The sequence below is a fragment of the Ambystoma mexicanum genome, chromosome 13, assembly GCF_040938575.1.
Source record: "Ambystoma mexicanum isolate Mex_15411 chromosome 13, UKY_AmexF1_1, whole genome shotgun sequence".
Taxonomy (NCBI): Eukaryota; Metazoa; Chordata; class Amphibia; order Caudata; family Ambystomatidae; genus Ambystoma; species Ambystoma mexicanum.
The window spans coordinates 181526393-181543534 of NC_090938.1; positions in this window are offsets into that span (position 1 = coordinate 181526393).

A 17142-nucleotide genomic window follows, 5' to 3' on the forward strand; every position below is an offset into this window, starting at 1 on the left:
ACTCCTAGAGCTTTTAGATCATTCCCCAACAGGATACTCCCAGGCACCTCATTCTGGACACTGACAGGAATCCTCACTGTCATATTATTGCACTGAATGATAACATTTAGTGGGGCCTTTGGGTGCCTTAGCAACATCCTCAGGCTTGAAAAAGCTTTCATCCACTACTGTTCTGCTGGCCCCAGTGTCTCTCCTGGCAAGAGTAGCCTGGTCATTGACAAGAACACGGTCCATATAATACTCTAGAGTTTTATGGAATGGAGTTGTACACATTCATATTCTGTTTCTTACCCAGACCTATGGACTGTAAGGATACAGTTGCCTGAAGACCCAAGGGTGCTTCAGCAAATAGTTCAAAGTGGGCACCAGCCATTTGTACTTCTTCCTCTGGGAGAAGGCTAAGGAGGCAGTGCTGATACCTGCAGGTTTACCCTTGCACCTGGGATCTCCTTAGGCATGGTCATTTGACCCACAAACGTAGCATTTACCAAATGCTCTCTGGAATGGGGGCTTCTGCTGACATCCCTCTGGTTGAGCACCAGAGGATTCACTAGCCCTATTTGGTTTCCCATGTGGCTTACCCTGGTTATGTTTGGGGACCTGTTCTGGATGGGAAGTATTTGAATTCTCCTTGCTATCTTTCTTTGGCTGCTTTCCCTCATCCTTCTTCTGAGTTGCCCCAGAATCCTTGTGAGTAGCCCTGTTCGCAACCCACAAGTCAGCAGCCTTAGCTAACTTCTTTGGATCTATCTCCTTAGAATCAGTCAAGTGCTGTCTGAGCTCAGGAGAGCAGGCATCATAAATTGGCTCCAAAATAACAAGATTTCTCATTCCTTCATATGTGTCCACTCTGTAACCCTTAGCCCAACCATCTAAGTTTTTCAAACATTCACATACCCAGGTAGCCCAAGGGATAGCATCATGCTTTTTGAAGGTCCTAAACCTCTTAAGGTACTGGGAAGGGGTCTTCCCAAATCTAGCAAATAAAGCTAGCTTCACACACTCATAGTCCATCCTGTCCACCTCCTCCAACTCCATCACAACATCAGATGCAAAACTGGCTAGCCTAGAGATAATAATCCCACAGTTATATTCAAACTTTGCCAACCAATCCAAAATATCAAGCTTAACCTCATACATACCCACAATTTATTTAGGCATACAGGGTCTCTTAGGACTTGAAGACCTAGAAGACTCTGGGAGAGAAGCATTTTCATTTCTAGTTCATGATTCAACTCCATTTCTCTGAGTTTAAGTTATTGGTGTTTTTGTTCAGTTTGAGCATTTAAACCTTTCAATTCCAATTCAAGCCTCGTCTTTTCTAGAGCAATGAATTCAGGACTGAGTGTAGGACTGAGTGTAGGACCTGATGGTGTCCCAGTGGACATAGGTTGGGGTTGCTGAGCAGACAAGGGAGCAGTGAGGCCTACATTTGGAGACACATTTACTTCCTCTAACTCATCAATAATAGACACATTATCATCCTCATTATTTTCCACAATTGCTGAGGGGTCAGCTATTTCAGACCCACCCTCCAGACTTTGTTTCTCTAACAACCTTTCAATCAATTCAGACGTTTTGCCTTTAAGAGAGATTCCTTTCTCTACACATAATTTTTAAGTAATCCACAGTGTGACAAAGGACTCCTGACTGTAGCTTTCCATATCAGACATGAATAATATTGCTTTTTTAGTGATGTTAGTCTTGTGGTTAGTTGATCCAAGACAATAGCAGCACTAAGTGCAATTACTATACTTGATCCTCACCGCTGTACACCAGTGTTAGGCAGAATTATATGCAGGACCCTTTGGGAACACAACACACAATTAAGACTACAAGTGACAGTACAAATTCACCTTTGGTACAAGCATGTATTACAAAGTAAAAGTGGTAGCGATGGCTGAGCAGCCAGACTTATCTCAAGAGCAAGTGAGCAGTATCAAAAGTTACACAAAGGACAGCAATTGCTATGATTCAAACAAACACTGACTCAAGGTTTCTGAATAAAGGAATACACATCTATTTACACATCAGTTGTATAACATTTCACTAAAGTACAGCAGTTCAGAAACCACACTCTTAATACACCACACCACTCCCAATAGTTTCCAGACAAGTTAAGCTCACAAAATGAAGTGGGAGCAAAATGGCACTCTGCCAATTTAACCTTCTTAGCTTTTCCACAGTTTACAGGTTTCACAGTTTCACAATTCACAGGCTCTGGTGGTATGCTTCTCATCCTGAGCTTTCTTGACTTTCCCACAGTTTTCAGACTTCAGAGTTTCACAATTAACAGGCTCAAGGAGTATGCTCCTTCCTTCTTGACTTTACCACAATACCCAGACTTCAATTGAAGAAGGGCTGGGAGACTCCCTTCCCCTAGATTCCACACACTTAGGGAACTGCTTTTCCCCTTTTCCAAGTTCAGCAATCTTGATTGGGAGCGGGTCCCAGACTTGCTGTATGCCTGGTTTAATCTCCTGCCAGGACTTTCCTGCTTGGTCAATCGGTGCAGGTCCCAGACTCGCAGTATGCCTGGTTTACCCTCCTGCCAGGACTTCCTTATTCTGTCACTTTGGTGTGGGTCCCAGTCTCACTCTATGCCTCATTTACGCTCCTGCCAGAACTTAATTAATTGGTTCAGTATTTGGGTGCAGGTCTCAGACTCGCACTTCTCATCAGTAATCACCTTCTCTTTTGTAAACTTCAAGGATTCTTTAATTATAGTTTTCATATGTTGGGTCAGCGAGCCATCTTCATTCTTGGCTCAATCGCCCCAGTTACCAGGTCCCTTGTTTGGGCAAACCAGGTTTATCAATGATATGCTGCATCCGCCATTAAGCACCCCAGTGTCCCAACCTCGATCTCAGGGCTCACCAGTTTTGGTCAGCTGCTTTATTTATTTATATATTTATTTATTCAGATTTGTAGAGCGCACGTCAGCCCGGGGGCTTCATGGCGCTTGTTACAGACAATATCTTAGTTACATAGGATACAATATAAAATATTTACAGAAGCCATGCACATTTGTACAAGTTTGAAATGCAGTATATTTACATGGATTCCGGAGAGTTTCCTATTGTTTTGCCAGGAATGAGGTTTTCAGTTTCCTGCAAAAGATCGGGAGTGTTTTTTCCTCTCTAATGTCTGCAGGAAGGGCGTTCCAAGTTTTGGCTGCAATGTAGGGGAAAGTTAGACCTCCGGCTTTGGCTTTTTTGATGCTTCGGGTGTAAAGAAGGTTGGAGTATTGCGTCCTGGTGGGACGGGATGAGGATGGTTTGAGGATGGTCGCTGATAGATAGGACGGGTCAGAGAGAGAGAAGAATTTGCGTGTGAGGGTGAGGATTTTGAGAGTGATCCGCTCTTTGACCGGGAGCCTCTGGGCTGAGTGTCCTTCGCGCCTCACTGTTCTCACTGCAGCTTGCTGGCTTGGAAGGCATCTTGTCTTCCCTCCAGTTCCTGTTTTGCCTCCTTCTTCACCTGACAGCTCCTGCTGTTCCTGGCACAAGCATGGTGAACCTTCCGCTTCCAGACTTCCTTGGATGATACCTCCAGCAGCTTCTCTGCTCTGCACTGCAGCCTGCTTGCCTTCTGTGTCCCTACCAACCTCGGGAGAAGTGACTCTCTCTTTCTCTTCAGGTGTAGTGTTTTTAAATGTACCATCACCTTTTACCCTTTTCCAGCAACTAGAGTGCAGCGTTTGCTTTCCGGTTCTAGTGATCTTCATTACTCCAGTCCTCTTCCTCGTCTCAGTGTTATCAAGCAAAGGGGGATGTAAATACTGTTGGTGATTGGTCATGACTGGAGGTTCTATACTACAGTATGCCATGCAGGAAAAGTGAGCCAAGTGGATGTTACCAGATGCTAAAAAAACAGGGAAATGTCTGCCTTGATCTAGTGAATCTAGTCCGCCTTCCCGGGGGTTGTCTTCCCTCATGTGGTCCTCCACAGATAGCCACCCCCAGAGTCAGAGTCAGGTAGCCTCTCCCATGCCAGATGTGCAGAGATTTTCCCCAGTGACGTAGTGACAACCTCGCTAGATTCATCACACAACATATCATCTGGCAATAGGCAGAAGAGCAACATAGTGGAAAGTGTTTTCTGGGAGAGTGAATGAAGCTGGGAAAAGGAGGGTCAGGGGGGAAGGAGAAGAATTATGAAGAAGGAGCCACAGATTAGGGAAACAGACATATCTCATTACCATCACACATTTCTCAACACAGCTTATGTAGATTTAAAAGGCATTAAAAGTAGACCATATCAAGTCACACGTGCCCAGCACATCATGATGCTGATAAAAAATATTTTCCTCTTCAGGTAGGGCTGACATGTCCTGCACAGCCATCCACTCTAGATGTTGCCAAGCTCCTTGAATGTGTCAAAGCAACCATTTATGCAGTGATCAAGGTTAAACACACTTGTTTTCTGGATGCTTTTGGAAGAAAGGGATTCTGGTCAAGGGATTTAATGCTCTACCACCATCAGTGAGCGTGGAACAGCAAATGGCCGTATGAGACCCACCCTAGCCCTAACCTCGGACCGATAAGCCTTAATCTTGGGGCAGGACCTTATGCCATAACCAGTTCAATCCTTGTATTATCTTACTTGACCAGCAATCATTAGAACTGTATTACCTGCGCTACTCATCTTGGCTTTTGACCAGTAGTGTAGGAGAGGAATGTCTTGTTGCATGGATCTAAAAACAAGTTCTCCTTCAAACTGGGTTGGCACAGGTTTTCTTCCACGTGAAATCCAAGGTCAACAAGTCAAGCTCCCCTTTTCTTTGTAGTATGATCGAACAGACATGCCCATGAGAAGGTGAACAAGCTTGTGAAGAGCACAAGCAGATGGTCTACAGGCCTTCGCCAGTGCTAGTTGCTGAGGGTCATGCGTCCAGAAGAAATGAACAATGTCCCAAAGAGCTCCTTCAAAAGAGTGCACCTAACTCTTTCTCTTTCAGTTCTCGAGGGGGCCTTTGTTTTATATACTAGAATGCCACAATTCAATTCAATGAAACCAAAATCCTTTATTTTAGGTGTGAGATCATAAAAGCTAAAAAAAAAAAGAAATGTATAAATACAATACAGTTGTCACATACTATAAAAAGTTTGTTAGCAGATATGTGTTACATCAAGACAATAATTGAGCGCACGTGCTTGGATGGAATGGCCATATCACACAATTGATATAAAAACATGTTATAAAAAACGTCCTCGCATCTATACATAAGAATGCTAAAACCTTGCTATAGATGTCCTTAACATGGCATCAGCACTCATCCGGCATTACCGGTTACTAATAATCAATGTGATTAACAATGCAATTACCATACACCAATCGTAATAGTAAATAACTTTGCCTGACAACTTACATTTCCAGTTCCCTTATATATCTGCAAGCTGGATGAGCAATAAATAGGATTTTCTATCACTTTCTTCTGACGCATCCATGCCCGATATAGGAAATTAGCCACAGCGAGAGTAAGCGCTACTTTGTTAACACTGCTACATGCCTTACTGGCGGACAAAGTATCACCAATGTTCAATTAATTAAATCTGCATTGCAGGTAAGATCTTCTCCGATTGATATACAAAGAGCAAATGAGTATAAAATGAAAATATATGTTTCAGTCCAAACTAATTGGGGCAATGATGTAGGCCTAACATTAAAGTACCACATCTTAACTTGATCAATAACATGTGAGCCACTTTCGATTTAATCAAGTCAAGATATTGTTCATAGCCAATCATCATTTTACAATCCCAATAGTTTCTAGCTATAGGAGGGTGGGTACTTTTATCGAGAATCTTTCCCAGCTCTTAAAAGCGAAATTCCGATTTCACGGCGTGTTTGATATCAAAGCCTATCGTATTAGGATGTATCCAACAATTACCATAAGCCAGGTAAATAGGTAACATGTTAACTTGTTTCACGGGAGGTAACCCGCTGCCCTCATGAATGCCTCTATATTTTCCTAGTGAGGGTGCACTACAGATATGCACCCAATAGAGTAATGGCTTAAGTACTGTTTCACAACCTATATAACTTAATCCTAACTATTCCTGAAGTGGAATCTTCAGGGTGCACCTAGGAAATCTCAACATGTTTTTTAATGAATGCACTCTCAGTGACTACCAATTTGCGAGTATTACAATGATCCCATTGCGCTGATCCATAAAGCACAGGCTGATTGGCTTGTAGTTTATAGAATTAATGGCTGGACTCATTGCACCAATCACACGCTCGCTAGCAAATCTAGCAATGGCCCCGCTGCACCTGCTCAGGGTGAGGTGAGATTTGTCAAGATGCTGTACCCAACATTGTGCACACATAAACCTTCCACCAGCCATGGAAGAATAAACTACAGACTCGTCAGGTGGGTTGGTGAACGTCTTTAATAGCAGTCAGCAAAACCAGAAAACACAGGTCAAACAGCAACCCAATGATATAACCCGATTCGGCTCGGCAACCCCCCTCCCCACCCCCCTCAGTGCACAAGAGCACTTATACAGAAGAGCACACATGCATTTCAATAGAAAGGGTGGTCCAGACGTGTCATGATCTTAGGCATAAACCATGTTCTCACGCCTGAGAGAGTACAATCTTGATAGGAGCGGGAAGACATTTTGTGAGGCATTTATACATTTTCTGCTGTGCGTGCTGACGCCATGGTTCTCAGACAGTTCAGAGTGAGGTGGTCTGCCTAATGTTCCCACCTACACCTGCTGAAGCTGCTTTGCCTGGTAAGGCGGTTCTCTGAAACACGCTTCGATATGCCAAAACGGAAACACGTCAAATGCGAGGTCTATGAAAGCGGGCAACCTTATGCAGTCGAAGGCAAATCATATCTGCCGTTAAGACATGTGCACTGTCACATAGGGCAAATGCAGCAACAGCAACAAGACACTGTTAAACATGTCAGTCAGTGAGTGACTAAACCTAGTTAGTAGAGCAACTGCAGGGGAACCTGCAGAGTTTGACAAATTTAAAATCTCTTCCCCACAATCCCCTCCTATGAGACCTTCACTCCAGATTCATCAATCACATGATATCATATGATATGATAGGTTATTTATTACGTGCTTAATACCCAGAGGTTTCTAAGTGCAGACCCGGGGATCGAACCTGTGTTGCTCTGTGCCACCTTGCTTTCAAGGCGAGCACATGGCCGCTGAGCTATCCTCTCTATCCTCCATCTATAGGTGAGCAAACTTTTCAATTTGGCCAATCATAACAACGTACCTCTTTGGTGGTATTCAAATACAGAATTCAAGTCTTTTGAAAAGCTGACTGACACTGGGAATTTACAGGGTAGTAGAGCCATCTACAGATCACCAGGAGACTGAATAAACCCAGAATTAGTATAAATAGTGCACCCAGAACAATGCAAGCTCCTAAAGACCCCAAGGTGTTTGTGACCTAGGACCAGATGGTCCACGCTGACTCTGGACTTCCATGAACGGCACTTACTGTGTGGCATATGTGGGCAATAATATCAGTAATATTACTGGCGTAGCTTGGTATATACACGCAGCATTCACTCTTTACAACTGCGCACATGCTGCCTTAGGATGCTAGAAGGGTGTCCAGAGCCATACGGTTCTGGAGGACCATGGCCCAGGTGACTAGTAGTTTATGGGATAATGTCAGGAATACAGCAGTAGCTTTTGCAATATATTTGATCAATTGAGGCATCATGGTCAATTGGTCTCTGTTTAGTTTAACCCCAAAGGGGTGGTATGTGGTAACCCATCATGTAACAAATCCTTCCCAAGCTGAGCTTCTCTTTGGCCGTGTATGCACCGGGGAAGGTGCAGCTATGACGAATGACAGGCAGGTCATAGCGCATGTAGCCTGAGAGGAAAGGTGAGGAAATGCTGGTCTCCTTGATGCTGGTCAGTGATAATGTCAAATGCAATAATTCGACAGTCAAAATGTCGAAAAAAAAATGTCGAAAAAAATAATGTAGAAAAGCAATAATGTCGAATTTTTTCTACATTTTTTCGAATTTTTAGAAAAAATAAATAAATATATATAATTAAAATGTGTTGAATATGAGGGGTGCGAGGGTGGTGGGGGGTGGCAGGGGGGTGTTTGGTGAGGGGGTTGGGGGGGACCCCCCTAGTAAATGATATTTTCCTTGTTTATTTATTTATTGAATAAATAAATAAATAAATATATAATTAAAATGTGTTGAGTATGAGGGGTGAGAGGGTGGTGGGGGGTTTGGGGGGGTGGCAGATGGGTGTTGGGTGAGGGGGATGGGGGGCCTCTTCTTGTTTATGTATTTATTGATAGTGCAAAATGAAATTTCTTTTTGACATTGTTTTTTAAAAAAAATGGACTCCTTTCATTATATGTATAAGTTTTCGACATTATTGTTTTCGACATTTTTTTTTCGACATTTTTGTAAGTCGACATTTTTTTTTCGACATTATCACTATAAACCCTCCTTGATGCCTGCTCTGTGGTGGGAAAATTTGGAGGACCACTAAAGCCCATCTGGGAAAGAAAATCACCACACGGTCCGGATCCTCAGAGTACAGAAACCAACTTGAGACCCAGGTAGACATCTCCCTGATTAAAAGGAATGGGTGCTATTGGGAACCTAGAGGACTAGTCACATGGAAGGTGGGAACTAACCGAAGAATCTGAAACCTTTAAATACACACATTTTGCCAGTCAAGGTGAAGGTATGTATTCTCAATGTGGACCCATGGGGGAGCAGAGGGGCCATCATGTTCATGAAAGGTGGTTATAAAGACAGCATTCACAGTGAATCAGACACAAACCAATGAGCTAACAACATTAACATACATGGGGGGTCATTACGATCTTGGTGATAAGGGGTTAACGGCACCGGTAATGGTGCGGAGCCGTGAAACCCTTACCGCCCCATTACGAGTCTGCTTGCGGGAACCGCAAAGGATGCCTGGTAAAACCAGGTGCCATTAGCGTGTCCCGCTAGCAGACCAGGAAGCTAACAACAGGGCCCATTGTTAGCTCCCTCCCCATTCCAATTGGTCTCTGTTTAGTTTAACCCCAAAGGGGTGGTATGTGGTAACCCATCATGTAACAAATCCTTCCCAAGCTGAGCTTCTCTTTGGCCGTGTATGCACCGGGGAAGGTGCAGCTATGACGAATGACAGGCAGGTCATAGCGCATGTAGCCTGAGAGGAAAGGTGAGGAAATGCTGGTCTCCTTGATGGTGGTCAGTGATAATGTCAAATGCAATAATTCGACAGTCAAAATGTCGAAAAACAAAATGTCGAAAAAAATAATGTAGAAAAGCAATAATGTAGAATTTTTTCTACATTTTTTCGAATTTTTAGAAAAAATAAATAAATATATATAATTAAAATGTGTTGAATATGAGGGGTGCGAGGGTGGTGGGGGGTGGCAGGGGGGTGTTTGGTGAGGGGGGTTGGGGGGGACCCCCCCTAGTAAATGATATTTTCCTTGTTTATTTATTTATTGAATAAATAAATAAATAAATATATAATTAAAATGTGTTGAGTATGAGGGGTGAGAGGGTGGTGGGGGGGCTGGGGGGGGGTGGCAGGTGGGTGTTGGGTGAGGGGGGATGGGGGGCTCTTCTTGTTTATGTATTTATTGATAGTGCAAAATGAAATTTTTTTGTCGACATTTTTTTTAAAAAAAATGGACTCCTTTCATTATATGTATAGGTTTTCGACATTATTGTTTTTGCCATTTTTTTTTCGACATTTTTGTAAGTCGACATTTGTTTTTCGCCTTTTTCGCCATTATCACTATAAACCCTCCTTGATGCCTGCTCTGTGGTGGGAAAATTTGGAGGACCACTAAAGCCCATCTGGGAAAGAAAATCACCACACGGTCCGGATCCTCAGAGTACAGAAACCAACTTGAGACCCAGGTAGACATCTCCCTGATTAAAAGGAATGGGTGCTATTGGGAACCTAGAGGACTAGTCACATGGAAGGTGGGAACTAACCCAAGAATCTGAAACCTTTAAATACACACATTTTGCCAGTCAAGGTGAAGGTATGTATTCTCAATGTGGACCCATGGGGGAGCAGAGGGGCCATCATGTTCATGACAGGTGGTTATAAAGACAGCATTCACAGTGAATCAGACACAAACCAATGAGCTAACAACATTAACATACATGGGGGGTCATTACGATCTTGGTGATAAGGGGTTAACGGCACCGGTAATGGTGCGGAGCCGTGAACCCCTTACCGCCCCATTACGAGTCTGGTCGCGGGAACCGCAAAGGATGCCTGGTAAAACCAGGTGCCATTAGCGTGTCCCGCTAGCAGACCAGGAAGCTAACAACAGGGCCCATTGTTAGCTCCCTCCCCATTCCCATTGAGCCCTATGGGGGCTCGAATGGGAATGGGAATGTACCTGGTCCTCTAAGGTTGGAATGGCCCGGTAATTCCTCATTCAAGGAACCCGGACCCGGTACCCGGTACGGGGGTATCCATGCCGCAATTTGCAATCCAAGGTCCTAATGACCCCCGTGGTGTCCAGGACACCAGACATGGTGTGGGTGCCCAGGGTCAGAGCCTGGACTTCAGATGCTGGAGTAGCACTATTTCAGAAGCTGTATCACATTTCATGGTGGAGAAACAAGTTCAGTTAGTATGGGGTCGAAATGGAGCAATCTGATTAATCTCTTCTGTTCAGGGCACAAATGTCTGTGGTTCAAGACTGGGGTAAAAGTTTCAATGTTCCACAAGTCTCACATATTGGTGTGCCCTGGACTGTAATCTATGAATGTTCTAGTAGTTCAACATTCTTGTGGCTTTGTCAAGGAAGGCTGGAATAAATGTTCAGCTAGAAATGCCCATAGTACCAGAACCATAAAAACACAGTGATCATCAGGACAAAGAGAACTACCAAGAGGGGATAACAATAGAGTCCAAACCCAGCAGGTACTGGCATGTTGTTGATGCATCTTCCAATCTCCACCAATGCACTTCTAGGAGGTGCATTGTTATTCAGTGGATAGGGTGCGTGAGTGCACATGCAGGCATCCCTCTCTCAATCACTGACCCTTTGGAGGTCCTCTGTCAGACAGCAGTGCATACCTTCTCAGTGCTGGGTGTGAGATCCAGTGGAGTCAAGCTCTGGAGATGGTATGGAAGAAGGGGGACCTGGGTCGGGGTGGTCCCCTCTGGAGCCTCGTTGCCTGATGGAGTTTGAACAGTAGGTCATGCAGTAACCCCATTACCGTAAATAGATCGTGCAGCTGGTGGTCTTTGCTCAGAACCTGTGCATACAGATTCAACAGGAATAGTGGAGTCTGCTTCTTTCTTTGCTGAATGATGTTCTGAAGTATTGGGTTGAGTGGGTACTCACAGAGTTGGTGCAGTGGCTGCAACTTCAGTGGGAGAGTTGTCTGATGCAGTTAGGCTGGTTCTTGTTAGCTTGTGGTCAGGCGAGCTGGATGCTGTGCTGTCAGCTTGACTTTAGAGTTTCCGACAGTGGGAAGCATGCATCCAGGAGGTCAGCAGGACTTGATGTGGGCCTCACCACCGCTGTTGAAGAGCAGACTTCCATTGGTGCGTATGAATATACACCTATTCCCTGGGCTGGAGCGGGTGGCAGAGAGAAGGAGCCGGTTCTAATAGGACAGCTCAGACCTTGGTGTGGAGAGAACAAACAGTTCTTGAATAAGGCTCAACAATAATTAAGAACAGTGTTACTCTCCAGGTGTAAGTTCAGAAAGTATGCAGCTGCTGGGTGGGGCTTTCCAGTAAGAACCTTATGTGCAGACATTGCATGTGTTCGCTGTGGGTTACCAAGCCACTTTAGCCTTGTTGCCTGACAGAGAGCCCGAGCTTCAGATCGCTGTTTCTGCATTCACTGCACCGCTAGACTGTCGATGGTAAGCACAGTGGAACTGCTAGTAGATTGCTAATCCTGGTCAGACTTTGCTGATCACCTGACCATTAAAGTGTGTACCTTGGTCACTATGATGAGTGGGATCCAAACCTGGGTATAAATTCATACAACAGTTTCTTTGCAACACTACTAGCATCTGACTTCATGCAGGTATAGGCGTCTGACCACCCTAAGAAAATATGTGCAATGATTAGGCAGCATTTGGGGAGAAGTATGAAGTCTCTCTGCACGTTCAGGAATGACCCTTCTGGTACGGACGTGCAGGCAGACTCATCTTCACCGCTCGCCCCACATTATGGGTCAGACACATCCTACAGTTCCCACAAAATGCTTGCACAACCATCGCTAAGGTGGGAGCAGACCAGTCTTGGTGTTCCCTGAGAATCATAGCCTTTTCATCTGAATGGGCTATGGAGTGGGTCACTCAGGTCAGGTAAGGAAGGAGTGCTTTGGGTGCCACTAGGCAGCCATCCGGGGGACACTGAAGCGAATCTTTTCCCAATTTACAGAGTTGCTGACTCCAGGTCACCTTTCTACCTCTAGGGTTTGATCTTGCAATACAACCAGACTGGGAAGAGAGGCAATCAGTGACCTTTGGACTGCAATCCAAACAAGGGTTTCATTAGGAGCCAGGGACCTTTTTAAGGCCACTGAATGAGTTGCTTTATCAGCTAATGTGTCACCTGCAGCTGTCAAGGACTGTAAAGGACGGTGTCCTCGGCAGTTGACTATGACAAAGGCAGCTGGGAGTAGATGGGTATGTAGAAGAGCAGACACACACTTTCCAATAGAAATGGGGCACCTGTGGAAGTTAAATAACCCTGTTGTCAAGAGAGGGCACAAACGTTGTGCAGCACCCCATGAGTGTAGCGGAAGTTGTGTTAAAGGTAGCCGACTTATCTTTTGCTAGGATACACACTGAAGTAGGTTCATCTATCTGGGCATATGGTAAATGATAGGCTTCGAGGCCAGCATGGAGGTGCACACAGAATACTCAGATACAAGTTCTCGTTTCCCCGGGCAGCAGAGACACAAACCGTCCTCAAAGGGAATCATTTGAGGGTTATGCGGTGGGGTGTACTGTAAATATGATAGGGTGACGAAAGAGTCTCAACCAGAAAACAACTATGCAGTTCCCTGTCCTGTGCCGTGGGCAGCAAGTAAGCAGGATGGATTACAGAACACTGATGGAGAGTAATATTGGCAGTGGACATGAGCCATTTCTGGTACTTTGTTAACCTAGAGTTTGACACTTGTTGTGTCTTATCTTTGAGTAACAGGGCACTGCACTGAGTGGGGCACTGAAACAGTGACAGGGTGTCATTGGACTAGAGAATCAGTCTTTTTTTACCAGCAATGCCACTGCAGCGACAACGAATAAATATGCAGGCAATCCAGCAGACACTGGATCTAAGGCAACACTGTGATATGACCCAGGCAAAAGCTTATTGCTGTGCAGTTCTGTCAGGACTCCTTGGGCAAACCTGTTGCATTCATTCTAAAATAACACAAATGTTTTGTATGATCCGTGAACCCTATGGGTGGTGCTGTTGAGAGCACCTGCTTTATGATGACAAAAGCGTCTTCATTTCCCCTGGACCATGGCAGTTGTTCAGGGTTCAAATTATGCGTGAACCAGGTATCCACTGTCTGCAGTAACTCACCCTTCCGAGGAGCCCTCTCATCTGTTTCCTGGTCCGGGGCTTCCAAGCTTTATGAATTGCCTTAATGCGATCCTTGGTTAGGTGTCTTTGCCACTGACTTTCAGGGTGGATAGGTATGGAGAAGAAAGCAGAACACAAGTCAACAACAGTGAAATATATGACTGACTTTGGGATGAAAGACAAAATGGCAGCTGGGTTTAGGACCATAATTGTGTACAGAGCTTAGAAAAAGGATAGACCTCTTTACCTGGTTTCTTGGTGGGCAGAGTTGGGGTATCAAAGGGACTTCCTGTGGCTAAGATAATTCCCTGTTCGAGCAAAAATATTATGACTGGGCAGAATCCTTCCTCAGCCTGCTTGGAAATTGGGTACTGAGGCACGCAGGGCATAGGCTTGGCTAGATTCATGGTAATTCTTTACTGGCTCAGCATTGAATATGTATCCACATGATTTGCACGGGTAGACCACAATTTTGAAGGGACCAGGTCCAACAATCCCTTTTGCAACTGTGAGAGGTGGCCTGGTCTCCTGGGTTCGAATAGGGGCCTTCCTGTAATGTATTCAAACCTCGAATTTCATATGGACTGGGATATTGAGGACGACACCATCAGGGGAACAAAAGATCGAGCAGCTCAATTTACACAGTCGATCTAATTCAAACAGATTAACAGAGGCAAACAGACTCAACAAGAAGGCATGTTTGTCAGAGACTGGACACAAAGTAGCAGTAAGCTGTTTGGAACACAGGGTGTGGTATGGGTGCAATACCTGCAGCATTGGCTGTATTAAGAGGGTGTCAAAGCTGGCCGTGATGCTCAAGGGTCAACCGGACATGAAACCTTCTGCCCAGAAATAGTACAATCAACATAAGCAGCAGCGGGATCAGTGGAATAGGTGGTGTAACAAGTTCAGGGACCCCTTGTCAATCCTAATGAGCTTTCTGCAGTGATGGCAGAGGAGGCGGGGGTACTGCCAGGCCAATCAGTGAGGTTGGCTGACCACCTTGTCTGTCATACTGTGGTCTGTTCTGACACTCGGCCTTAGAGTGGCCCAACTCCTCACAGTAGTTAGACTGGCTATTATATGTGCATTACCATTCCCTCTTCCCCTTTTTGGAGGGCGCTCTTTCAGTTCCAAGTCTTCTTCCCTGCCCCTTATATTGATGAAAAGCCTCATCTAGCTTGGGAGGGATGCAATTGCTGAATGTGTAAAGCCATACGCTTAGCTTCAGTACTTTCCTGTTGCCTTTCTACCTTTTTTTATGAAAATGTTGTGCAGCTAACACAACCTCTGCCAAATTATTTTCTTCCCAACCAATCAATATCAACTTGATACCTTTATCCACCTTCGATGGAGACCCATAACAAACTGTGAAAATATAGCCAAAGGAGCCACAACAGTCTTATCCATCGTTCCTGAATGTTGCTTACAACCTCACTTCAAAAATTCGAGACACTCTGCCAGCTTTTCACCCTTTGCCTGTTTGCAGGCATTTATCTTGGGCCAACCAGATATTAGGGGGCAGATCTCAATGACCATCTAGTGTACTCTGTCAATAAATGCTTTTAAACTGTCATTAATGGTTATTACTCTGGCCAGTTACAACGCTGCTCGAGTAATGCAAAGGTGTTGGTAGGGAGAGCGGTTCTCAGCAGCTGATTTAGGTTGGCAAAAACGGGTCTGGAGCCATCGATGATTACCTGTAGCTCCTACTAGAATTTAACAGGATCCTCTCGAATCTTGGGGAACTTTTGGACAATGTTGAAGAGATCAGTTGCGCTCCATGGAGTATGTAGATGACTGTGATATTGTCTCTGCCTGGGAGCTGCCAGAGAGGGAATCCGCTGGCGTTGCCATGTGTCGGAGAACCTGGAATACCTTTGAAAAGTGTGAAAGGCTTTTGGAGATGGATATCTAAAGAGACTAGAGATTTGGGCTTGTAGTGTGTTTGAGACTGAGGGCAGCTGAGTTGGGCTGACAGGTGAACGGATTGTGGTGCACTGATCCTAGCAAGGTGGTTCATGCAGGTTGTGGTCAGGGATGGCTACCTACCCGGGACTAGCTTATGGTGGGGCATAGTATCTTTGGGTTATAAGTGTCAAGAATGTCTGCTGGTGATTTCTTCAGTGGGGATACCTCTGGTTGGGTACCTGCAGATTGGAGTACTCAATTTTTAGCATCTTGACTTGCTCTTGTAGCTTCTCCTCTGCGTCTTTTATGGCTCTAGTATTAGATTCTGACTGTCTCTTTGTTGCCTCAGAGAACTATTCTAAATAGATCTCCTATTGTTGCTGGTGTATCAGTGCTCCCTTCTTCTCTATGGATATTCGCAATGCTGTGATCTTAACCAGACAGTGTTAAGTTTCCAGACTCTAGGTTTATCAGAAACAGGCATTTAATCCAAACCGTTACCAATAACAGTAAAAAAGACCTGGCAAATAGCAATGCCATTAACTGTGATCACCTACCCATGGTTTTCTGTTGACTCCTCCTCCGCATTTGCTCTACCTAGTTCCCGCGAACCCCGAGCAGCCTCAGCCAGTGGGCACATTTGCAGACAAAGTCGTCTTACCTGGGCACTCCGGATCAATGAAAACCGGGTAACTCCTGGGTTTCCGCTGCAGGGCAGCACGAATCAGGAACCACAGGGACCAATCTTGTCATGGAAAAAATCAACCACAGACTCTTCAGGTGGATTAATGAACATCTTTAATAGCAGTCAGCAAAGCCAGCAAACACAGGACAAACAAAGATAGAAGAAGACTCAGCACAGAAGACCCCCTCTCTCAGTGCACAGCCCTTTTATAAAGAAGACCACATGCATTCTTTAATTGAAGGGGTGGTTCAGACATTGCATGATATCGACGAGCAACAATGTTTCTGCATGATGTTCACAGGTTCCCAGCATTGAGTCTTGAGCATACACAATGTTCTCGCACCCGGGAGATTATTATCTTGATAATAGCAGAAGACATTCTGCGATGCATTTGCACAGGTTCTGCTGTGCATGCTACCTCCACAGTTCTCACACAGTGCAGAGTGAGAAAGTCCACCTAATGCTGCGACTTCTACATGCTGACGTCACTTCGCCTGGTAAGGCGGTTCTCCAAAGCACACTTCGATTTGCTGAATGGGAAATACGTCAGCGGCGAGGTCTGTGGAAGCGGACGACCTTATGCAGTGGAAGGCAAAAGCGCATCTGAGGTTAAGACATGTGAACTACAACATAGGACAAACACAATTATGGTAATAGGACACTGTTACACATGGCAGTGAGGCACAGCACCTAATTAGTAGAGCAACTGGAGGGGAACCTTAAGAGTTTGACAAATTTACAATTTTGCCCCACACCCAAATAATCTAATGTTTCACTTGTTCAATGGGGATCCCCTTCAATGTCCAGGTTTTGCTTCAGTTGTTTGTTACTTGATTTGTTTAATGCCATAGATTTAGCTTTGAAATAATTAATTTGAAGACCACTGTTATAACGAAATATGGTACATAGGTTCAACTGTTCTTTTGACCTAGACAAAGTCAAGTATATCAATTCTGTATCATCTTCAAACATGAATACTTTGTATTTATC